This window comes from Cupressus sempervirens, chromosome 3 (genome assembly GCF_028749045.1).
Source record: "Cupressus sempervirens isolate cs-2001-9-10 chromosome 3, ASM2874904v1, whole genome shotgun sequence".
Classification (NCBI taxonomy): Eukaryota; Viridiplantae; Streptophyta; class Pinopsida; order Cupressales; family Cupressaceae; genus Cupressus; species Cupressus sempervirens.
In genome coordinates this window covers 982,425,355-982,453,029 of record NC_143120.1, presented here as the reverse complement: position 1 = coordinate 982,453,029, position 27,675 = coordinate 982,425,355, and positions in this window count along the sequence as shown.

Here is a 27,675-nt window from a genome sequence, read left to right as displayed (position 1 = left end):
AACTAATCATTATTCATTCCATACATTCTATAAGGTGTAATATGTGCTATCTTCTTAGTATTCAACTTAGAAATCATATCACCTAAAACAATATTAGTGAGAGTACCACTAGAAACAATAAACCTACATACCTTACCCCTACATTTGCATTGTGTCTTGAATATGGATGGCATCTAAATGTACCTTGTACCATCATTATCTGCCATAATGACCTGCTACCAACCTTTTTCAAACAAAAAACTCAAAAAAAACCTTCAATACAAGATCTATCTGACTTGGAATCACCACTCAGAACACTCCTAGAGGATGATTCAACTCCAAGCATCAACAAAGGACTCCTAGTCTTCAAAATCTCAAATCTTCACCCCAAACTAGATCTTTTACTGCGCTCTGATACCAATCTGATGTAGAGCATCATATAAATCAACTAATTAGTGGGATACATGCTAATTTGTTTCAAATATATTAAATAAACTCCATAATTAGAGGCATCTTACAAGGTGAAGCTAAACATGTTCCAACATAAAAATATCAACCTTTCTCCATTCACATATCCTGATTTCTATATCTGATTCCATTATTCATAACTTCAGTTCTAAATATCTTCTTGAAAAAAAATTCAGTATAGTTGTTCCAAATTAGAAATAATAAAACATATCCAAATATGAGACAAAATAAATAAATCTATTGAAATATATAGTCTGTATACTTAGACCAATTTTCTTTGTCATAAACTAGAAATAAAACTAGTAACCCTTCCTAGGGAATCAAATAACTTTCTCAAGATGATTCCAAATACCATAAAAAAAAAAATTCCACTCAACCTTATATGTTTCTAGTTTCATAAATTATAAGCCATTAATTCTTACAATGCATAAATCATTCTACAATGACCAATTGTGTCTTGTAACTTCAGTGGAGATCTGTAAAAACCAGTCTTCATTAAAATGAACATAACTTACACAAATTTGAATGAAAATAACTCAAACAAATTGTAAATAAACCTTTTTTCACATATATTTCCAATTAATACAAATAAATTTTCTGATTCATTCAAATTTTATCATTCCAAACATTTCAATTTGACTATAGTTGGGTATCCTCAAATCTGCAATTTACAAGCTTTTCCAAAACCAGCATAACTTCTTCATTTCTAAATGAAATAAATCTAAACCAATGTCAAAAGAAATTTCATTCACTTATCTATCCCAATATAAAATATTCACATGGTTTTCAAGCTGTACATGGCCATACAAGACCTGGAACAAACACTAAAATTGAAAAACCAATTAAAATAACAACACAGGATATTACCAATTGTGTTTCAAAATGTATCTCTTCCTTTCATTTATTCTTTGGTTTGACCATACCTTTATTTTTATAGATTTTTTGGTTGCTTATAACTTCCAAACCACCTTTTAAACCAACCCATTACATTCTTTTAACCCTTTTGCATTTTTGACAACATTTTATGCACTTTATGCATTTTTACATTTCAACTTTCATACAAACCCAACCTAGACCAACATTATGACTCAAATGACTTTAGATGGATGTCAATAGATCTATTCACCTCTAAAATAAATATTTTGACATTATTTTTCATATTAAGACCTCCTCTTTACAACTTTGACAACTTGTTACAAATGGCTTCTCTAGCCTTTATATCTTGACTCAAAAGACTCAAATATATAATAAATGGATCACATTATTTAAAAATATTACTTAATTACTATAAACTTATTTTATCTCTTGAAATTTAGGTGCCTTTGCACCATACTCCCAACCTTGAAAATTTTCCAAGTCCCTTGGAAACATGGAATCAATAACCTGCAAGAAAAAAAATATTAGATCAAAATCCTCATCTTTACCTTCATTTGGCTTTGCCTCTTCATGCCTTTATCACCATCATCATTTCCCTTAAGGACATAGGACTATCCATAAAATAATCTTTTCAAATACTCCTATCAGTGGAGTATTAATGGATGCAACTTGACGGTGCCTTATCAGTCAGAGATCCACCTTTACCATTGCTATTTCAAACTCACCACAAACAACTCTCCCCTATGCCTCACCTAGGAGTCCTCCTCTTTGCCTCTCTCCCTAGTCTCTTCGCAATCAACTAGACCAATCCTTGGACCTTGACCATTCATTTTACCCAATAGTAGATCCTGGAAGATGCCTCTCTCTTCACATTGCACCTTCTACCCAGCTTTATCTCCATTGGAGAATGGTTATGATAGACCTTCTCTTGTCTACCCATATCCCAACCTTCATATGCAGCAAGATGGATAAGCACCTACAACCAAAAAAATCATAAAACAAATACCAAATCTCCAAGGTCCTAGCATGGATTGGCTCTAATGGTGCTCTATCCACACACTCAAGATCTTCAATCTCTAATACCAATCTGATGTGGAGCGCATAACAGAAGGGTAAATAAAGCCCAGTCAAATATATTCTAACACTACATAATTACCAAGACAATATGACTATTCCTGATGGCCAGTAGGAACAACAATTCCCAAACATATCATATTTCATTAAATCAGCTTGCTATTACATCTTGGCTCTCCTCTATCCAGACACCATCCACTATCCTCTTCTATTCTACCATTACCCCAGTCTTCCCTTGTCCCTCATCGGATTGCCTTACATTATTTATAGCTTTGCAAAAATAAAATAACTAACTCCACTAATTACTAACTTCCCACAACTAAAACCATTCCTATTCTAAACATATTAACTAAACTATAAAGTTATCATGGTTTATTCAAACCTTTCTAAATATCGATGATACTTAGACCACTTAGACTTACATTCAAATTTTCATAACATCAATTTCTCATGCACTCCATAGTTCTTGACTTTGATCTTGGTCCCCCTACACCATATCCCTGATAAAATTAATGAAGAAGACAAATATATGCTTGAACAACTGATATTGAAAGAGGAAATTATCAATGCAATCATGAAGATGAGTGATGAGAAGGTATGCAGGCTTGATGGGTTTCTAATTGATTTCTACAAGACTAATATTAAGTGGATTTGGAAAAATCTATTGATACTTTATGAGGAAGTCATAGATAATGGATCCCTAGGCTTTGCAATTAACTTGAAACTTATCAAACTAATTTCAAAATATGGTGATAAAGCCTTAATCAAGAATTGAAGGCATGTTATACTTCTTAATGTGTCATAAGATTCTATCAAAAGCTCTTTCTCCAACATTGGAAAACATCATTCCCAAGGCAATCAACTCCACACAAACTATCTTTATTAAAGGGAGATACATTTTAGATAATTTAATTACTTTTTGGGAGGCCATGGAATGGTCTAGAAGTTGGGGACAACACGTATGCATGTTTCTAGTAGATTATAAAAAAGAATATGACAAAATTGAATGGAAATACATCATGATTATGTTAGTAGGGCTTGGCTCTCTTGATTTTTTAACAAAATGGTTATGTTTCTCATAATCAATGCTATAACCCCAATGAAAATAAATGGTACTAGATCCAACTCCTTTGACCTCTCTAGATTTATCAAACAAGGTTGCCCATTATCCTCATTATTGTCTATTAAAGTAACAAATTACCTATTATATATATTGAGAGATAATTCTTTATCTCAAAGGGATTGTGCTTCCCAAAAAAGAGGATATAACTAATATTTAATTTGCAAATGATAAAACCTTTATTATATGGTTATTAGAAGAAAAAAAATATTGAAAATCTTGTTGCCAAGATACATACCTTTTGTTCCACTTCTGGTAGTAAAGTCTCATTAACTAAGTCTATCATGTTAATTTAGGTGGGTAGTCCCCCAATTCGGTACAAAAAATTGGGTATTTCTTGGGAAGCCCTAAGCACTAGGTAAGATACCTTGGTATCTCATTCTTGGTTCATCCTAATCAATGTAGGAATTGGTCAAGACAAAGATTGATAAGAAACAATACTAATGGAACAATGGGTACTTATGTTTAGTGGGGAGATTGTAGGTATGCCAAAAAGTCTTATCATACTATATATTATTCCTTTTCTTGGCTATTCAACCAAGCCCATATTAACTATGTTCAAAAAGCTATAAGAAATTTTTTGTGGTCTAATGGAAAATGAAAGAAGAGGTATGGTGTTAGAAGGGACGAGCGTGTTAGATGAAAAGAGTTGGGGTGTCTTAAGAGAAAAAATCTTAGATGGCAAGGCATTGCCCTTGCCATCAAATGGGTTGCTAATGCCACCCAAGTAAAAGAACCATGTATAATTCTAATCAATAATAACATATCAAGGGGTGCTCCCATTGATGCTAAATCTTGGAATGCTAAACACATCTGTGATCTCTCAGGTAAATTGAAGCTCAAAGTTGAAGCTTCCCTAATATTTCAAGCTATTTGGAAGTGGTGGGAGAAAGTAAGACATCTAATATTTGGGAATGATTTGGTTTATCATCTTCACAAAATCTATGGGGAAAAATCTGTTTGGTGGATCTTAAAAGAAATGATAAGCCCCTTGTCCTTCTTCAAGATTGTCCTGCAAAGAGATGGTCCATAAATGTTATTAATAAGTTCAATGATATTATATCTAAAGGTAATATTAACAATTGACAGGAAGTGATTTCAATGTATAATGTACCTCTCTCACACAAAAGGATCGTTTCCATCCTAAAAGAGGTATGTGGTACTCTCAATCTCCTGAGGTTGATGATAAGCTCTCCCTACGAAGATGGCCATATGGGTCTCCCTTGTGCTCCACCAAGGCCAAAAATGTATATAACCTTCTCTTGGATTCCTCTAGCATTCTTGAACACCGTAATTCCAAATGGTCTTGTTACCTTGACCATCAAAATTGAATTAGAATCCTTGGTAACCTCTAACACTTACCCATCAAGCCCAAAACTCAATGTTTAATGTGGCAAATGCTCTTGCGCAAGCTTCCCTTCTTTAATTTGATGGTGAACCCTCTACCCAATTAGTTTGTCAACTCCTTGAATCTATTCTCCATGTTTTCTTTTATTGCCCCTCTGTGAAGGTAGTTTGGAAGACCTTAACGTCTATGTGGGCAATTTGATTTCTATTTTTCAAGTGATATCTGGGTTTATTCCTAGGATTGATAAAAATAATGTAATATTTTATACTCTAATTTTGCTCCTCTTATGCTTTGGCACATCTATAAGATTAGGAATGATGATATTTTTTAGGGTAGTCATAGAATTTTTATCTAGTCTTTGTGGAGACTTGTTCATTTAACATATCTATGCATGTGATTATGACTCTACAGGCGAAAGATCATCCATTGGCTAAAGTCATCAAAAAATGCACCTCCAACCTTAGGAAAGAAAGAATCCCCTTTGAATTTACAATCAAAGACAAGGTTGAATTTCATTTTGACTATACCTTAAAGTAGTTCCTAGATCAAATTAAGATGAAGAAGATGGTACGAGATGCATCTACCAATTATATAATACCATATCCTTGAATCCTCAACAAAGCTCATCAACAACTGGCAACACTTGTAATGCCTACCCCTAGTTGACTTTTCATGTTGGATTGTTTGATTATTTTAAGCCAGATTTATGATTATGTTTTATGATTACTGTTACTTTGTTACTATATTTGATTAAATGTATTTCATATTCAATTGATATATGTGTTGAGTTAGTTATTTCATGTGTTCATGATTATTTTGATGATGATACATGTATGTTCATATAGTGATTTCAGTTATTTCATGATGTTAGTTAGAGGAATGATTTATATGCATTTCTATAGATACTTGCCCCATATTTGCATGTGTATGATGTACTTGTATCTTTTACTTTATGTGTGCCATTTTTGATATGGTTGAGGGAGGGAGTCATAGTCACCTGCTAGTCAGGATATACACAATACACCACTTCCTACCATTGTCTATTTAGTTTAGACTATATGTGTATGTACATGCTCAAAGTTTATGCAGATTACAAGCATCGAATATCAACTTCCCTAAATTGACAGGAGAGCATACTGTATTGCAGTATCTTATTGGTAAAAGAGGGGATATAATCAGTCCAAATGATAACCCTAAGCCAATTGTTCTAGAAAATAGGATAAGTATCTGAGTTGTTTACCTTTTGGAATTCATTTAGTGACATGAATTCATGATTTTGACCCTACAGTTTGATTATGTTCTTTGTCTTCATTTGAGTTGTCATATTTAGTCTTGTGAGTTTGTTGTGATTTTCAGCTATAATCAAATCAAATTAAAAGATAATTTAATAGAAATTTTATAAAGAAAAACTAATATTTAATTATATTTAATTAATTGAGAAATTAATTAAATTAAAGAATTATATTTAAAGATATAATTAAAGTTCTAATTTTGGCATAAGCATATTTACTTAATTTAATAACAATAAATTTAGGAGTTTCATTTTTATAATAAACTCTAAATATTATTATTAGTTAGGTTAATAAATATTTTATTAAAAACATCTCGTGAATTAATTAAAAATGAAAAAAATTGGTTTAATAAAGATATTTTAATTAATTTGTAAAAAGGTTGAACATGAAAATTAAAATATAATAAAATAATTAAGGAAAAGGGTTTCACGTGATTGCAAAATTGAAGCCCTAATTTGGGGGAAAACTCTTTATTAGGAAATTAGAGTTCATTCCTTAATACTAAGATTTGGAGCAGCCAATTTCTGAGAAGAAGGTTTTTAGAAGAAGGGGAAATTGCTTGTGAGCTCCATGCATTCATTATTTTAGCATCAAATCCAAGTGGGATCTTGTGGGTTTTGCACAATAGTTTTCATTCTTTGATTTCTCTATCTTCTTCGTGTTTGTTGTAGATCTATATTTAGAATTTTAAACTGAGTTGAAACCCTTGTTGCAAATTTCATTGTTCTTCATTTTGGAATCATCTATATATGAATTGAGAATTAGAAACCCTCGTTTTGTAAATTTTTAGAGAATTGCATTTTGAAATGAGGAGGGTTTTGAACAGAAATCAAGAATGTTATATATAGATTTGATTGATTATTTGTTTCTGTCCTATCAGATTATATGGGGGAATATATATATATATATATATATATATATATATATATATATATATATATATATATATATATATATATATATATATATATATATATATATATATATATATATATATATCACAGTAATTAGTAATTACTGTGATAATTATAAATTTATATAATATAAATAGAAATCATATTGATTAAGTGGGCCTAGTTTTTTATTATTATTTTAAATAAAAAAATAAAAAAATAAAATTTTAATAACTTGGTAGGACGCGGGCCACTACCTCCACCTCCCCTCCCCTTTCTCTCCCCTTAATGGTTGTTGTAAGGACTGCATGCAACAATCTTGTTGTGGTAGTAGCATGTACTACTAACGTAGTACCCTATTGTTGTGATAGTGTTGCCATTAATGTCGGCAAGCCATAAACATTCTTTTTTAAAAATAAAAAATTTATGTGTTTTATATTTATTAAATTTTATAATTTAATAAATGTTTTAATATTTTTAAATGGTTATTAATTAATTTAATTAATATAGTTTTAATTATTATTTATTAAATTTTAAATATTATTATATATTATTTATCATTTTATTATTAGATTAATAATTATTTATTAATAATTTAAAATAAGTTTTTTTTAAGTTAATCAAAGGCTTCGTTCATTTACCGATAAAAAAAAAACTTATCTGAATATGAGCGCTCTAAAGTGATCTAAATCAACCACATGTAATTTGCTCCAAATGAACCAACTGACCAGAGCTTAAGATGCTTAGTAGGCATCCCTTCTTTGTTGTTTTGTCAGTAGCTCACAAATCTATTAAATAGAAATCCACTTAACAAGAATTCATTAGTAGCGTTAGTAAGTGATACAGATGAATAACCTAATAAGAAATTTATAGTCTTTGTCAGTTTTTCTCAAAAAAATTGAGTTATATTACCAACCCTACTTGTTCCTACTTATTCTTAGAAAACAAGTATTGAAGCCAAATCTATCTTGAAAAAATCAACGAATAATACCACATGCTTAGAACAATGTAATTATCCTGGTCATCATTAAATATTAATCAATTATTTAACTAAATTTCTTAACTTATGAAAGGATTAAATTTGGAGACTAGCTTATTAGATTATTTGAGGTCTATTTAATTTAATTAACTCGATTAGCTTCATGAACTAGTAGTTTCACAATGAACACCGTCATACTACATAAGTTACAAATCAATTTATAATAATACAAAGTATCAGATCTTGAAAGCTTGGGCTATCCTAGAGGCACTGAAACTCATGATATTAATTGCCTAAAAAAAAGTTAAGTTGAACAAAACCAATAGATTAAGAAGTAACAAAAATAAACAATACTAGGATAAACCCTAATAGGTTGAATATCCAAGTTGCATCATGAAATCCTAATTTATGCAAAGGGTAATCTTATACTGAAGCACCTAGATGAGGGGATTTGATCAAAACATGACTACTACTACCTACTTCTTTGTAACAGGCCTGATTACTTACACTCAGGAAGCTGAAAAAACTCCCATTCTCAAGTAATTACTACTGGGTAAGATGAAGTGACAAAAGTGCAATAGGAATGAAAGCTAGCCATTAAACATCGAATATTAAAAAAGAACTAAAAGGACAAAGTATCTAAATTACAAGTCTGCCTTTAAAGTATTAAAAGATGATGGAAATAGGAACATAGTCAAAAATAGACCTAGCTAGTAGATTCCTCAATGGGTCAAAATTTCAACTACTACATTTTCTTCATTAGAGTAATGCCTTAGTCATCTTCAGATAAAGCTACGATCGCATAAGATGTTCCTATCCTAATGCATATGTCTCTTGAGAAGATTGAGAGTAACTAGAACTAGCATGAAATAAGAAAAGAAAGGAGAGGAAGCTCAAGGGGAATAAAATGATTATTGATCTCTGATAATTAGGAAAGTTTTGCCATTAGACCCCTCATTAGCCAATTGATCAACCTTCTTATTACCTTCCCGATATATGCGAAATATCTGGGTATCTAGGAAGTTATCAAGAATGTTAAGGACCTCCTCTAAATTTGAATTTAGAACAATATTGGGAATAGCTCTATTCCTAATGGAGTTTAGGATGATCTAGGAATCACCTTCAATGGTAATTTTGGAGAGTCCTAGTTTTAGATAGAGTTGGAGCCCATCTTGCAATGCTTCTAACTCAGCAAGGTTATTAGTGGTTGGGACAAAGGATTTAGCCCTTCTAGCTATTCAAAATCCTAAATCATTGGTGATAATACAACCTGTACATGCTATGCCTAGGTTTCCTTTGGATGTGCCATCAAAATTTAACTTATACCATCCCATGAGAGGGGATTTCCATCTACAATATTCCCTTGCCTCTTTATTCTTCTTTTTATAAGTGAGCGGAGGGTTGATGAGGTTAGTCCAATTTTTCTTGATAAATCCATCATAGTTAGAGAAATATCCTTCTTCCAATTGGTACTTCTTGAGATGACAATTAAGTGTCTCTACTATGCTTGCCTCAATCTTTTTAAAATCTCATTTGGTTGTGTAACCTGATCCCTAAATAATCTTCTATTTCTTTCTTTCCATACCTCCTAGATGAGGATAGAAGGCAAAATATTCCAAATGTTGGCAGTCCAACTAGTGAGCAGATTAACTAATGAATTTGGCATGGGGGTGTGCCAACCCAACATGTGCCTGAGCTAGTCCCAAAAGTGTTGGGTGTAAGGGCAGCTGAATAAAATTTGGTTTGTATCTTTGCTATTTTATCTACATAACACACATTTAGAGTGTCCTTCAAAACCCAACTTGTAGAATCTATTAGCTATGAGGATATTGTTTTGATATGCCAACCATAGAAAGAACCCAGCCTTTGGTAGGCAGGATGGCTCCTGACATAGTTTGAGTGGGATATTCACCTCATCCCTACTTTTGGAATTAGTAAGGGTTTTATAATGATCCTTAACCCTATATTTTCCATCATTTGAAGCTACCCAAACAAGCTTTCCATTCCTCTCCAGTTGTTTGATTTTTCTACTTTTGATTATCTTTTCATATATTTCTTTTTTTGAAGGCATTAAATCTATATTGTCCAGAGATTTTCACACCCAACTAATCATACCATTCTGAGAAATCTTTATTTTGTAATTACTATTCTTGCAACCCCATAAATTGACTAATTTCTCTTTGATTATTGCTGGAAACTCCAAGTTGTCTATAGGGGGATGTATGTCCCATGAGTCCTCCTAGAATAAGGTATCATCCCCCTTGCCAATATCCCAAGTGAGATATTTGTTGATGAGGGCTCAGTAGTTTATCATAAAATTCCAACTTTTAGATCCTTTAGGGAGGGTCTTCATCCTAAAACTAGAGAAGGGGTCTACTTCATTAAGGTACTTATTATACATAATTTTAGCCCACTTGTTGTTTCTTTCAACAAAGAGGTGCCATATTAGTTTGGCCCCAAATGCTTCATTTTTCCAAATTAAGTTTTTGATGCCTATCTCTCCTACATCCTTTGGATAACACATATTTTCCATCTAATTAGTGCAAGCCTTTTGGAATCCTTTTCGTTCCATAGGAAACTTCTAAGTAAATTTTTGAACTTCTTATTAGTATTCTTGGGTAGAGGGAGGCGAGAAAGGGGGTAGATAGGGATGGCAATTAGAATAGATTTTATCTTGGTTATTTTGCCTGCTTTTGAAAGCAATTTATCTTTCTAGCCCCCTATCCTTGTCTCTAGTCTACCCAAAATATTTTGCCACACCTTGGTGGATTTAGTTGCTTTTTCTAGTTCAATACCCAAGTATTTGCATGAGAATTCACCCTTCTTATACCCCATGATATGATAGATCTACTTTTCTATTTTTGGCTTAGAGTTAATGAAGAAGATTTCAGATTTTGCTGCATTTATTTTTTGGCCCGAAGCTGCAATGTAAAGTTGAATGCTGGATCTAATATTTAATGCATGTCTCATAGAATTTCCACTAGGCAGAATGGTTTCATCTGCAAATTGTTGATGTGTAATATTGGGAATATTTTATGTCACCATAATACCCTTCATATCCCATCTACTATACACAGTAGAGAGTGCTCTCCCAAAGGCTTCCCCATAATGATATATAGAAATGGAGAGAGGGGATCTCCCTGTCTAATACCTCTAGAAGTTTTGAAGAAGCCCTTTGGGGTCCCCTTCACAAACATTGAGATCTTAATGGTTGAGATGCATTGATATATAAGGTTGATCCATTGGTGAGTGATGGCATAGAACAATAGATGATTTTTAGCCCCTTTTTTATGAACATTTTTCTATATCTTGTTAAAACTTATCATCTTTTAAGCCTAGTATTTTGAACCTTTCAATGTATAAAGTATGAACTTATGGCATGAAAATGATAGTTGATATTATGTTTAAAAAGGGGGTTCATTATGTTAAATCTTTCTTCATGTATGTTTAACATGGGTAGGTCTTCCTACAGTTGAAAAGATTATGGAACCGTTAGTTGAATGGTTAATGTTTTTCTTATAAATTAATAAATATGAATAGATGTTGTCAAAAGTTTTGTGTGTATCATTGATGATTGCAAGAATTTAAGCCAAGCAGGAATCAATTGGATGACCATAAAAGAATCACAGTAAGGAAGCGTTGGTGTTAATGGACTTGGCAGAAAAAATTAGAAGGGACCTATTTTCATGGATGACAAGTGGGACCTGACAAAGTAGTTGAACAGAAAAGTAAGCATTGAAGTGGTCATGGAACTATTACGGACATCTGGATTCCTGGAGGATGGTTTAAGTCAAAGGAACAAATCTAGCATCCTTTGTGCTCTATATTTGTGGGAATTCATGGAGTAGTTAATGTTTTTATGTTTGCATGTTGTAATGGACTATCCTTCAAGAGGAAATTGTAAATTTAGGACTTTGTTATTCCTTCCTTTTAAATAAGACCTTGTCTATATTTGAAAGGCGAGGAGAGGAAAATAATAGAAGGATAGTAGAATTGTTGGTTATCTATTTTTTTATGTACCACTACATATTTGAATGAATATATGGTTTTGTTGAGTTCTTACACTTTTATCTGAGCTTATCTTACCTTTATTCTTCTATGGGGGCCCACGCGGAAGGTGGAGTTTACTTAGTCATCAGGAGTTGTTTAGTTATCTAAGCTAAGTGTAGAATTGTTGTTCCTATAGCCACTAGAAACATAACCAATTACTGTTTCAGCAGCAATAGGTGCATAGGTGAATGGCTAAGTAGTTAAAATCTCCTTCTAAGCATTTGATAATTGTCTTTTCAATTGGTAAAATAGATTTCCTTAATAGCACATGCATTCAAAGTAGTAGTGGCTTTTAGTGGAAATTAGAGCATATCATTTGTAGACATCATCCCAAGTTCATGCTCCCAAATTGATATTTAATGGAGATCAGCATAGTACTTTGGTAGTAAAGGATGTCCAATCCTATAGCTAAAAAGGTGTTATATTGGATAGACATTTTTGGCATGATTGCTGAGGATGGTTCCAATCTAGTATTCACTATAGAGTCACCTAGTTATTTTCATTTTAGTATTTTGCATGCATAGGAGAAGAGACCATCTTGGTAGATTTCTTCTCAACTTCAATTAGGAAGATCCCTTTCCTGAAGAAGAAGAAGAAGAAGAACTGTTTGAGAACACATTTGCAAAAATATTGAATCAAGAACACTTACCAACCACATCTAAAGAATCCCTTCATTTAAATAATCATTTTTCTAAGCCTGAATATCAAGATAATCCACTAGTTCTGATCATTTATCAACCCCCACTAGGACATCCACAAATGACAACTGCTCAACCTACCTTTCCATTTCCAATCCCTCCTTAGTAAGGTAACCAAAATCTAAAGAATATACCCTCTGCTGCCCTACCAAAATTTTAAGGTCTTATTACCAAAGATCCAGAGACCTTTCTTTTCAAGTTTGACATTCTTTGTCGAAGCTATGATTACACCACAGATGCCCACAAACTAAATTTGTTCCCATCAACTCTCAAGGAGGCTGCTTTGAGATGGTTTATGAGTCTAGGTGCCAATGTTGTGACAGACTAGCAACAAATGAGCAATCTATTCCTTGATAAATATAAGGAATATTGTGGAGGTCATTATTTAAAAGGAGATGACATTTTCAAAATGTCACAAAGGGAGGATGAGGCTTTGGAAGACTATGTTTCCTGGTTCATGTTTAACTTGCAGCGTAATACGCAGCATCAATTAAATGAGGAATCTCAGAACTATCTCTTTTTTAAGGGAGTTCATGATAGGAGTATGGAAGCCTTAGACTTGATGGCTGGAGTTGACATTACGTAGAAGACATGGGCTAAAATCAAGAATATTTGCTTAAATTATTCCAGAGCAACAATTTAAAAAGGGATGAGGTGTAAGAGACTTACTCCAAAAAAATCCTAGTGCAAGAGTATCCAAAACAAAATTGTCAAACCTCCTATCAGATTTCAAGCAAGACATCATTAATGATGTCACTACACAACTGGACACCATGCAAGCAAGAAGAATGAAGGAGGATGTTGATCTTATGCTATTAGAATATTGTCCTCACTATAGAGAGAAGAAGTACAACTATTGATGCAAACCTATTGCCAACATGGACTCACAGCATGTGCCTACTAAGTTCAAGGCAATTGATGAAGATGGAGAAATCATCTACATTTCTCAACGAAGGTTGTGGGCTCCAAAATTAGGTACTCCTCAAGACCCACTCCATAATTATAATGGTAATAGTCAATGGCAATAGTAATAGGGTAGTCATAATAATTGGCAGTAGCCTAAACAAGGGTGACAATAGCCTAACCAAGGTTGGAAATAGCCTAACCAAGGTTGGTAGTAGCCTAACCAAGGGTGGCAGTAGCCTAACCAAGGGTGGAAACAACCTTAGCAAGGTTGGAACCAACCTCCTCTGGGTTCTCAGAACTAGCAGCAATAGCGTTAGCCAACCCTACCATAGCCTCACCAACAACAAGCTTTAATGCCACCAACAGCCAATACAGCTCCTCCTAAACAACCGCAAATTCCTGCACAACCTACACCTAACCTGAATAATGTAAAACCCTTAGCCTAGCAACAAAGTTATTCCATCACCTTGAACGATATTCATCTACGATCTGGAACAATGCTTGTGTCGCCTTAGCAGACCATTATAATAGAAGTAGATGATACAAATGTTGAGTCGATCCAAGAACCTAACAACACTATCTCTCCTATAGTAGGTTGGCAAAACAAGTATTGCCAAATGAGAATCAAGTTGCATCAGATTTTCTTGATCAACTAAAGAAAATGATGGTGAAAATCCCCTTGCTTGATGCAATAAAAGAAGTTCCCATATATTCAAAAGATATCAAGGAAGCCTATGTTAAAACTCTAGGAAGGAAAAAGAAAGATCCAAAGACCATCCATGTCCTTGGCCAGCTTTCTAATCTTATGCTTGATAACCCAAGGATACCCAATTATGAAGATCTTGGAATTCCAATAGTAACCCTTGCTATTCAAGGAATACAAGTGTAGAATGTCCTGATAGATTTAGGAGCATCCATTAATGTAATGACCAAGGAAGTGATGTGCAAGCTAAACATTATTGGTCTCAAACAAACTCTAACAAATTAGCAAATAGTTCTACTATTGTTCCTGATGGTATTTTGGAGAATGTCATTGTTACATTACATTCATCGGATTAGCCTATTGATTTTGTAGTTCTTTCTCCAAAAATAATTGCTGGGGGAGATCCTATCATCCTAAGATGACCATGGTTAGCAACAACAGATGCCTATATTGCATGAAGATTAGGAAAGATGACCATTTTAGATGGTATGAATACTAAATACTAAAAACTTAACCCTGTAGATCCTAAAATGGACTTGGATTCTATAAAAAAATTGATGATGATCTCAAGAGAGTCATTTCCTCTATCATCCTGAATGACTATGGAATGTAACCTAAGACATATTCTAATCATGAGTGTGTTTTAGAACGAATCTTGCCTTTGCCATTTTACTCTCATTATTCTGAGTCTACACAATCACTACATTTACTCCTTCCACATGAAGTAGATTCATCACCAATTGCTCACATCTCAATGGTTGAAAAAGTAGTCAGGACGACAATTACCCCAAGGAAAGAACTTAATTTAAGTAAATCCATATCTCAAGAACAACATCAAGATGTCCTACAGTTGTTACAGAAACATCAAGATGCTTTTGCATGGGAATAGATAGATATGAAAGGTTTGGACCCCACACTTTGTACTCATAGAATCTATATAAGTCCTGATTGTGAACCCGTAAGACAACCTCAATGTAGAATAAACCCAGAATTGTAGGATATTGTCAAAAATGAGTTGCAAAAACTACTTAATGCTAGTTTCATATATCCTATTTTAGATAATCAATTGGTTTCATCATTGGTTATTGTACCAAAGAAAGGAGGAAAATGGCAAGTTTTCATAGATTAAAGAGAACTCAACTTGGCCACCAAAAAGGATCATTTCCCATTTCCATTTGTCGACCAAGTTCTTGACAATTTTTTAGGTAAGAAATATTTTTCATTCCTAGATGGGTTTAGTGGCTATAACTAGATTCAGATAGCACCTGAGGATCAGGACAAGACTACATTCACATGCCTGTGGGGAACATTTTCTTATTCTATCCTACCATTTGGTTTATTCAATGCACCTGCAACCTTCCAAAGAGTTGTTATTAGTATTTTCTCTTATATATCTGCAAACTATTTAGAGGTATACATGGATTAATTCACTACATATGGGCAGACCTTTGAGGAAGCAAAAGAAAATTTGGATCAGGTCCTGCAAAGATGTAAAGACTATAACTTGTCTTAAATAGTGAAAAGTGTTTCATAATGATGCAAGAAGGAGTGTTGCTGGGGCACTTTATTTCTCCCAAAGGGATTGAAGTGGATCCAAAAAAGATAGAATTTATCCATACATTATCTATATCAACCAAACTAAAGGAAGTCAAGAGTTTTCTATGGTATGCAGGGTATTATCGACACTTTATTAAAGACTTCAATCAAATTGTAGGCCCTCTATACAAGTTGCTCTGAAAAGATGTTGAGTTTGTATGAGACTTTGTTGGTCCTATTGAACCACCATTAGAAGGAAAGAGTTAGATCTTGGTATGGACTAATTATGTTACTAAATGGGCAGAAGCAAAGCCTATGAAGCACCCTCGTGATAACAATGTTGCACGGTTCCTGTACGAGTGTATCTTTACTAGATATGGTGTTCCAAGAGAATTGTAGTCAGATCAAGGGCCTCATTTTTCATCCAATCTAGTAGCTGCACTTATGGAGGAGTACCAAATCTAACATGGTAAATCTTCCCCATACCATCCACAAGCCAATAGAAAAGTTGAAGTGAGAAATAAGGAGTTGGAAAATATACTCACTAAAACAGTGTCCTTACATAAGAAGGATTGGGCAGCTCAACTTCCTAAAGCTTTATGGGCATATCAAATAGCATGGAAATCCACTACTTGGTTTACCCCTTTCCAGCTCCTCTATGGAAAAAAAGCTATTATGCCCATCGAGTTTGAACACAAGACTCTATGGACAACCTTAGAACTTGATATCACTCTTCCTATAGCACAACAGGACCTCATATTGCATCTTAATGAGTTAGATGAATGGTGTGAGTTAGCTCTTCATAACACAGAATTGATATAAAGATAGAAGAAAAAATGGCATGATAAATTTATTAAAGACAGAGAATTCTTAGTTGGTGATTGAGCGCTCCTGTATGATTCATGCTATTAGTGCCATCAAGAAAAAATTTAGGCTAGATGGCTTAGACCATATGAAATTGTTGCGATTTTCAATAATGGAGCAGTTCAACTATCTAAAATTGATCCAATAAAATTCAAACTCTTGGTTAATGGACATTTTCTGAAGCTATATCATAAACCAGCCACCAAGGAGGAATTTCTTCAATAGTTCCAATAAGCAAAAGCATTTCTTCCTGCAGCCTCTACGTCTGAGTCTTACACTCGGACGCTTGTAGCCCCTTGAATTTATTTCAAGGTCTTCATAATAAAAATTTTGCATTGATGTGGAATTCATTTCTTTTCCATTTCATTCCATCTCATCTTCTTGTCTTCCCATTATCACTCCATTCCATCATCATTCTATGGTACAATATTCTTCCAAGCATGCTTCCTATCGCACTCCAGGTTGGTGACACTTAACTTGTCTCCATTCATTCATTTTATTATTTATTTAGAAAGGCATAATTATTTTGATTTTTGGAACTTGCAATATTTAAGGGCTAGTGGGACCTAGTCCATGATAGGTTGGGGGGGGGGGGGGGGGGGGGGGGGGAGGGGGGGGAGATCGAAGTGATAAATAAAAATCATAAACAAAAATCAAGTGACCTAAAATCATAAATGAAAATCTGAGCAAATCTTATGTTGGCACAAAGAATGTAAGGGGTAAGATCATCTTAGGGATGAGTTGGCATCACTTTGTACTTCCTTTGTATGTGTGAAGTAATTAAGCAAGTGTAGTCATTATTTTATGATTTCATCAGTGCATAACTTCTTATTAACACCCCCATTATGTTAATGCCATCATGTAGTACTAAAGAAAAGTGTGTTTTAAAAACTATTGTTTTATTTTCAAATGCCATTGTAACCATTGTTGGAACCCTATAGCAATCTCTGCACCAATTTTTAGTCATTTTCAATCCCTTTCAATTTTTTTTAAAATGCGTGGAGAGCCTCAATGACATGAACTAGCAGATCATAGAGTTTTGTTGGTGGATCCCACAACATGAAATTTATTTCAACAAGGAGAGTGGTTGGTGTATTGTCTCAGTTTGAAGCAATTCGACCAAGAAATTGCGCTTCAGTTTGACAACACATTAAGGGATGGGTATCCTACTATGAAAAGAATTCATATAGAATTCATAGAAGAAGTGGTTGTAGAAGTCACTGGGTTACCCACAAATGGGGAGCAATGGACAGAAGACATGGATGTGTGGGCAGAAAAAGAGCAATTCTCAATGCATGGAGATCCTCGGTTGGAGGAAAATAAAAAGCAAGGTACTTTGCATTTGTCTCTTCCTCTACAATTTATCTGGCCTGTTGAATTTATTATAAGATATTTTACTTGTGAAGGAAGATACTCTTATCTGCATGCTGTGCATTTTAAAATTTTAAGTGGGTTATGACATGGTGATCACCCTGTGAATAAATAAAAATCATAAACGAAAATCAAGTGACCTAAAAGCATAAATGAAAATCTAAGAAAATCTTATGTTGGCACAAATAATGTAAGGGGTAAGATCATCTCATGGATGAGCTGGCATCACTTTGTACTTCCTTTTTATGTGTGAAGTAATTAAGCAAGTGCAGTCATTATTTTATGATTTCATTAGTGCATAACTTCTTATTAACACCCCCATTATGTTAATACCATCATGTAGTGTTGAAGAAAAGTGTGTTTTAAAAACTATTGTTTCATTTTCAAATGCCATTGTAACCATTTTTATGACATTGTGATCACCCTGTGAATCTTCCAAGATTTCTCTATAATATTATTAAAAGACAAGCTTCTGATGTCTACCAAGGGAAAGTCTAGTTAGTGTCCCACCATTGTTTAATTAGGGCCATAGTTGAAAGGGAATTGACTAGGGGGCACTTAGGAACATGGGAGGATTTCATTAAATTAAAACTGGTGGGACCTCAAAGTAGTGGGCCTAGAGGGCAAGGAATGGGGACACAGGAGAATACTACTATAGGAATTAGGAAAGTAATGTATAAAACAACTCTAGAAGCTTTGGCTTCTGCATCCCCACCAAAAGTTGTGAAAAGGAAAGTTTGTCCCGTGGATGCCTCTACCTCTAAAAAGAGGAAAGCCTGTGCAACTATTATAGAGGAAAATTTAGAGGATGCATCTCCGCCATCACATGAAATTGCACTTAATTCTAAAAAAGGGAAAGTTGTTGTTAAGGGTAAGAAACCAATTTCTACTCCATGAAGAGTCACCAAAATTTCTAGGGTAAATTTGAAGACTAAACCTTCTGTGCCACCTACTGAATCTCCTGCATCACATATTAATGTTCAAACCCCAGTACTTATACTTGCACAATCACCAAAGCACACAATAGCTACTCTTGAACATAACAGTGATCTTGAGGAAATTCTCCAAAGACCAGTTAGTCCTATCAATATTGACAGTGATGCAGATTCCTTAGAAAGAACAGTGTTTGGGTTTGAGCAACAAGTGGAAGAAAATGATAGTTTACCTTCAGAGGAATACCCATCGACTACTCAAGAAATAGTTTAGGAAATTTTTGAAACATTCCAAGTTAATACAGCTATTGTGTCTTCTCCTGTAGTCTTTGAGCCACAAGAAGAAGTTGATAATCCTGTTGCTCATCAACCACTTAAGAATGACAACAGTATCGCTAGACCGAGTGTTAATCCTTCTACTAGCCACTTTGATGATAATCATTCTATTATCTGACATCATATGCCACCCAATATTCTTACTCCACTATCAACTAGCCTTAATGTTTATCAACAATTTCTGTGGGAAAAAGTAAATTGGGATCTAGAAAGGAAACAATTGCTCAAAACCATTAAAGAACAGGCATGGAAAATTGAAGACAAAGATAGTGAAATTAAGGTCCTACAGCAACATGTTACTAAAGTAACAAAACTCATTCCAGAACTTTTGAGTTGTAGGTCACCATCTCTTGTTTGTACATTGTCTTTAAAAGCGAAAATGGTCAATTTCAATTGTCTTGGGTTATTTGGGGGTTGAATCCTTCCTTCAACACACCCCAAGAGTTTTATACAGCATTTAAATTAGTTCCAAATGCCCTCCAAAATCTTCTTTGTGAATTATACATCCATAATCTTGTAGTGCTAGATAACAAAAATTGGAATTCACTGTTGTATGTAGGAAATGTGCAGTTTAGAACCATTATGTCTTGGATGCAAAATGAAATCAGTCAACAAAGTCAGGTTGCCCCATACAGGGAAAAGGAAATCTTAGAATCATTATACATTCATCCCGAGGTGCAAAATTCTTATAGAGTATTCTTTGATTGGCTCTTCATAAACAATAAACCCAGTGGTGCTGCTAAAATTCATCCCATGCGAGAACAAGCATTCCTAGACTAGGAGTGGCATTGTTCTGCAATTGCTCCTAAAGCCATACGAGCCTCTTACAAAAGGTGGATTCGATTATCAGAGGATCTGAAGAAAAGGGAGTTACACTCACCTTAGAACTTGGAATTGGCAACCTATGGGATGCCTAGGTATGTGACATTGGCCAAGAATCAGAACAGCTATTGGGTCCCTCTTTGCTTTCAACCACCTATACTACTACATCCCATGCTTGGAAAATATGAATCATTTTTTGATTATAATCTAAATCATGAGGAATAGAAATGGGAAAGATTGAAATAGGACCATGGATACTTCAACTACAAGGCTCATGAGTCAGGGGAGAAGATTCCCAATGATCTCAGGTTACGGATGCAAATCAGGAACTTGTGAATGTTGAAGGGACGAACATTGGGGTGGTTGGGGGGAAAATGATGGCACCAAATAATAGATGATTTTTAGCCCCTTTCTATGAAGATTTTTCTATATCTTGTTAAAACTTATCATCTTTTAAGCATAGTATTTTGAACCTTTCGATGTATAAAGTATGAACTTATGGCATGAAAATGATACTTGATATTATGTTTTAAAAGGGGGTTCATTATGTTAAATCTTTCTTCATGTATGCCTAACATGGGTAGGTCTTCCTATAGCCGAAAAGATTGTGGAACCGTTACTTGAATGGTTAATGCTTTTCTTATAAATTATTAAATATGAATAGATGTCATCAAAATTTTTGTGTGTATCATTGATGACCGTAAGAATTCAAGCCGAGCAAGAATCCACTTGATGAAAATGAAAGACTCGCATTGAGGAAGCATTGGTGTTAATGGACTTGATAGAAAAAATCAAAAGGGACCTATTTTCATGGATGACAAGAAAGACCTGACAAAGCGGTTGAGCGAGAAAGTAAGCATTGAAGCGGTCAGTTAAGCATGCATAGAGATATTACAAATACCTGGATTCCTAGAGGATGGTTTAAGTTAGAGGAACAAATCTAGCATCCTTTGTGCTCTATATTTGTGAGAATTCAAGGAATAGTTAATGCTTTTATGTTTGCATGTTGTAACAGACTATCCTTCAAGAGGAAGTCATAAATTTAGGAGTTTGTCATTCCTTCTTTTTAAATAAGACCTTGTGTGTATTTGAAAAGATGAGAAGAGGAAAATAATAGAAGGATAATAGAATTGTTGGTTATCTATTTTTTTATGTACCACTGAAAATTTGAATGAATATATGGTTTTGCTGAGTTCTTACACTTCTATCTGAGCTTATCTTTCCTTCATTGTTCTGTGGGGGACCACACAGAAGGTAGAGTTTACTTTAGTCATTAGGAGTTGTTCAATTTTGTAAGCTAAGTGTAGAACTATTGTTCCTATAGCCACTGGAAAGGAAACCAGTTACTATTCCTACAGTAATAGGTGCATAGGTGAATGGCTAAGTAGTTAAAATATCCTTCTAAGCATTTGATAATTGTCTTTTCTGTTGGTAAAATAGATTTCCTTAATAGCACTTGCATTCAAAGTAGTAGTGGATTTTAGTGGAAATTAGAGCATATACTTTGTAGACATCATCTCAAGTTCATGCTCCCGAATTGATATTTAATGGAGATGAGCATAGTACTTTGGTAGTGAAGGATGTCTAATCTTGTAGCTAAAAAGATGTTATATTGGTTAGATAGCGAAAGAAGCCAAACACTTCTAAGGTTTTGCATAAGAATCTCCAATCCACCATGTCATAAGCCTTTTGCATATCTAATTTCATGAACATGCTTGCCCTTTTATTCTTATTTGCTAAGTGGATTGTTTCTCGGATGATAAGGATACCATCTAGGAGAGATCTTCCTTGAAAAAAACCTATTTTCTCTTCGGATATGATTTTAGGGAGGATTGTCTTAAGCCTATTTGCTAAAAATTTAGCAAAGATTTTGTAGATGGTGTTGCACAATGCTATTAGTCTAAAATCCCTTAGGCTTTTTGGGTCCTCCTTTTTTGGGATCAAGGAGAGAAAGGTATGATTGATCTCAGACAACAATAGACCACCATTTCTATACACTTTGATAGCTTTCCAAAGGTCTACACCGATAATATCCCAACATTTCTAATAGAAATTTTTTTGAAAGCCATCTAGACCTAGAGATTTATCCATATTCATATCAAATACTACCAATCTGAATTCTTCTAAGGTGATGGGTCTATTGAGTCATTTGTTGTCTTCTAGAGATACTACTTTGGGAATGACTCTAAGCAATTTTGTTTGGGCTATCTTATTGGAGAAGTCATTATTGTTAAGAATGCCCTGAAAATGATTGTTTAAAATCTTAGAAATTTTAGCTGAATCCTCGATGGTGGTGCCCATGTGGTCTCTAATTTTAACAATTTTACTTCTAGCTCTATTGTGGAGGGTGGAATTATGAAAGATCTTCGTGTTCTAGTCCCCTTCATCTAGCCATTTTTCCCTTGACTTTTGTCTCTAGAAAACTTCTCCTTTGGCCAAAATGTTTTCTTGTTTGGCAAGAAGTTCTTTTTCCAATAGATAGCTTTTGCTATTCATACCCTTTTTTATTACCTTTAAGTTAATCTCCTTTAACCTTTCTTCAATCTCTAATTTTTCTTTGAAGATGTTGTTGAAATGATCTTTGTTCCATTTGAGAATGAGTTCTTTAAGCATTTTAACTTTTGAGACAAATATGTACATTTTAGATCCTTTGAATGTACCTTGCTTCCACCGGTCTCTAATTTTTTCAAGAAAGTTTAGGTCTAAAAACCACATTTTTTCACATTTGAATGAACTTTTAACTGGTTTCAAAGGTTCAGAAAATTCAATTCTAAACAAGAAATGATTTGAGCCAGCTATTGGAAATATAGAGGAAGAAATGTTAGCATTAATTTCACTCAATTCTCTTTTGAGGAAAAACTTGTCCAATTTCTCAGCAATGTATGAAGAGTCCTTCCTTTGATTGTTCCATGTGTAATTCCCATTACTAGACAAGATGTCAATCAAATTTTTGGTGTTACACCAATATTTAAAGTCTTTAGTGGCTTCGAAAGATTGTTGAATAAGTTTGAATTTTTCATCAATATTTAAAATGGTATTAAAATCTCCTCCTAGGATGATTAGGTCTTTATCATAATTATGATGAATATAGTGATTTCATCCCATAAGATTTTCTTATCTATGTTATAGTTAGGACCACATATATTTATTAGGATAAATTGAAGATGAGTTTTGATGCTTTTGACTCTACTACTTAACCAACTATTATTTGATTCTAAGATATCTATAGATACTTTCATGGGGTTACAGATGAAGCCTAAGCCTCTTGAAGCCCCTCTAGATTCATGTAGTTTAATATTCCAATTACCTAACCTTTTTTCTAACTTTGATCCTTCTAACTTGTTTAACTTGGTTTCCTATAATAGAATGATTTTAGATTCAAAAAAATTTAAGTTTTGTTTTAATAGTCTCTTTTTACTAGGGTCATTTAAGCCCTTAGCATTCCAAGCAGTGATCTTCATGTTTCCTTGGGAAGGATCTTCCCCTTCCCTATGTTGAATAATTGGTTGATCTTTTGCTATTTTCTGGCCTGTCCATCTGCCTCTTTGAGTTCCTTGCAGGATTTTATACCTCTTTTGGATTTCACCTTACCACACTTAGGGGATTTTTTTCCCTCTTGATTCATCTAAATACCCAGCTATTCGATATTATTCTATGCACTTAATGCAATTTTAGATTGATTGCTTTATGTACCTACCTTATCTTTATTTACCAGTTCCTGTAATAGTTGCTCCATAATACTCAAGTGGTTGTTTATGGTTCTATCCTCTACTAGAGTTAGCTTTCTGAAGTCATTCCCTTCAAATTCATTACCTTGCAAATTTATTGGAACATTCGTGGTAAGTTTTCAAGTTTCCTCGCCTTTGTCATCACCTTCTATATTTAATAGATCTCTTCTTAGGTCTTCATAGGTGTAATTATATCCTCCTAATTTGAAGACTTTTTTTATTAGGATCTCCTTTTGAGCATCACTGCTCTTGTCAATGTTCTCATAGCTAAAAACTTCAATTAATTCCTCAATCAAGGATTCTAGATTGTCCCTTTCAACCTTATTTAAATATAGATTGTCCTGCTCTAGTTCCCAGACCGAGTCTCTATGTAGAAATTCTTGAAAGTCTTAAATTAGTGGTCGATGTGTTATACTTAGTTCACTACTCTTCTCCTTCTGAATGCTACCAAAGGGGGCTTTATCTTTAGATTTAGTTGGCGGTGATTGCCAAAATTTGGAGAAACTACTATTTGATTTTTTACTAATGTTTCTTGTCTCTATCCCATTCTTTCTTGTCTGAATCTAAGGGGATCCCTGATCCTCTTCTATATTCTTGCATAACCCCTTTGTTGATTCTACCCCAACAAATAGAAGGGCATTTTCTATTTCTTCTATGTTGCTATCACCATCATCCAACTGCTTCTTGGATAGTTGTATCTTCATTTTTTCTTAAGACTCTTCCTTTTTTATTGAAGCACTACTATCCTTATTCATCTTGGATTTCCTAGTGTTGACTGTGAACCTCTATGACTTCTTGATATCCATATCTCTTTGACTATTTATATCAGCTCTATTGGAATCTTTGGGTTTTTGGTTCTCATAGGGAGTCTACATTTTTGAAGGAGGGCTTGCACTGTTGCATACCCCATTGTCTGATACATCTTCTTTACATTGGTTGAAACTTGGTCCTTTACGTTTTCCTTTTTCTCTACCCTGACCACTCATTATTTTATTTGCTTGCATTGCCTCTGGAATTTTCATTTTCACTTCCTTAAGATACATGGGGGCATTATGTTTAGGAACTAACTGAGGAGTTGTTCTTTTGGGTTCTTCCATGCTTGCTTTCTCATATTCTTGGTTTCGATCAGAACTTAAAGGAATGTCCTGGAGAGAATGAACTGACGCTTTCTTCTATGTGGACTGCCTTTGAAGGTCTTTTTGTTTTCTTATATTCATCATTGGGAAAGTGCTTTTAAGATCTATTTTTAGTTGTACTTTTTTAAATGTAATTTTACTATCATTATCTAGTCTTATGATTTCAAAAATTTTGCCTTCATATTTGTGAAATTTAAGGCTATATATTGCTCTACTAGTTATTACTTTGATTTGGTTAGAATCTTGACTATTGATCTTGCCTCTAATCAGTAGTTTGATATTGTTAGAAAATTAAAATCAAGAATCCACACCTATCAATTCACCCAATGAAAGGCCTAATTTTTTGATGATTTCAAAATGTAGGAGCTCTGGTTGTAGGGATTGTCTCAAAGCCTAACATCTCCTCCTTACAATCCAAGGTCCATTCAAAAAATTTCACAGCATAGCCTTTAAAGAAACATTTAGAAACAAAAAGGAAATCCTTTTGAACAAATTCATCACTATAGTGCAAAAATACTAATCTATCTAAATAGTGAGAAATACTTACTTTATATTCATAGAAGTCCTAAAGCCAATTGCAGAGGTTGAGTAATTCACACTTTGGCCCATTCCAATATGTGAATATGTCCACTTCTTTTCATTCTTGCTAGCAAGCTTCCTTATGTGGTTATTGATAATGATAGTTTTGTCAACAAGGGAGGGGGAGAAATAGGGGAGGGCCTAGACTGATGGTTAATACGATCCAATGGAGAGGCAACATAGAATCTAAGATGGGGTAGCAAATAAGAGCTGGGTGAGGCATAAGGGGATGAAAAGGAAAATGGCTAAGGGCTCCTTGGTTGGGCCTTGATGGTCTGATCTGTAGCACTATTCAAGAAGAACCCTATTTGCTACGAAAATTGAAAATTCATGTTAAAGCCTAAATACTTAGTGAGGTTGAAAAACCTAATTTGGCTATTTAGGCTAGCCACAAAGAAGATGATAGGGTGATAACTGCGAGTGCCCGATGGGAGGGAGGGCCAAAAAGAATTGACTGAATGATGGATGCCTCTTGGGTCACCAAATTTCTTCTGGTGTGCATGAGTCTGAGATGTCTAATGGGGAGCCTTTATGCAATGCTTGCTATCATTTCCATTCACGATATTAGATTTGGCTTCTTTTCTAATTGATGAGGCTATGGGATGGACTTGATCAGGTCCTGAATGAATTTTTTTTAATTAATTTGGTATAGGCAGCTTTTGCACTTTATACCTATTTAAAACCTCGAAGGAATGTGATATTTCTATCAAAAATTTGGTAGGCAGGTTGGATTTGGTGGTATACTCTGTATTTTTGATTCCCCATGAATTTTGCTTCTTCCTCTTGAGGTTGTTGATGTGTGATAGTAGGTGTCATGCCCCAAATTTATAAGGAAAAAACTCAACAACAACAAAATTATTTTGGATGGACGTAAAGATAAAGTGTGAAAGCCTACACAAACTATCAGAGATCTATCAATTTTTTGGTGTTGGGATTAGTCATCCTATATTCTTTGCAACCATTAAATGATTACTCTTATTGGTATTTATTATTTATTGACATGGGGGAAATTTTTTTTTATCCTAGCACTATATTTTATGTTTCCAAAGAAAAATGAATTAGTACCTAACATTAATTGAAAACCTAAGAGGTAGATAATGATGTGTCCCTTCAAACTTCATATCGTACCCTTAGAAAAGAATTTAATATCTTTCGTATATGAATGTGAAGAGGTTTTGTGTTTTCTCTAGATAATTTTGTTCCTTCAGTTTGTTATGTCATATATGTGTTCATAATTATAATTTGTTTATATTCTAATGTTCAATTTCTTCTTAGTTGTATCGTGCCTAAGGTTCTTCCCATTTTAATTTAAAAGTTAAATAAGTTGAGAAAATATGGAGGCTCCAAACAAACATCATTTACCTCTTTTCCAGTTTGCTCCTTTCATCTTACTATCTCGTTCTACTATAATTAAGTGATGATTTATCTAATCAATTTATTACTACCAACAAGCTTTAACCCTGCATCTAATCGAATTCCTCTTACCACACACCATTCCTTAATACGTGGTTTAATAACTTTAAATATGATTCCATAGCTTAAATATATTTTAATGTATTAAACATGATTTACAAAAGAACATGATCTATTTCAAATTTTTAGATGCATGAGTTACCATCTTTATCTAAATTCTTCTTAACAATATTTTACATTTTTTTTTGCCTTCTTTTCACTCTCCTTTGTCCTAACAAAAATATAGTATAATAAAATAAAATATAAATCCGACCATAATAATCAAATAAAATAAAATACATACCCAACCATAATAGTTAAAATATAATATAATATAAGTTTCCCTTATACACTACCCTTAAAGGTTGCCACTACCACCATGCTATTGCTAATTTTTTTAAAAAAAATTATTACTGCTTTACTAACCCCAAACATCATTGTAAAAGAGATTAATCAGTCCCAACTTGCAACTACCTATTACCATAATTCTTCATTTCCCCCCCAAACTGCACCTAAGACTATCCCCTTTCCCA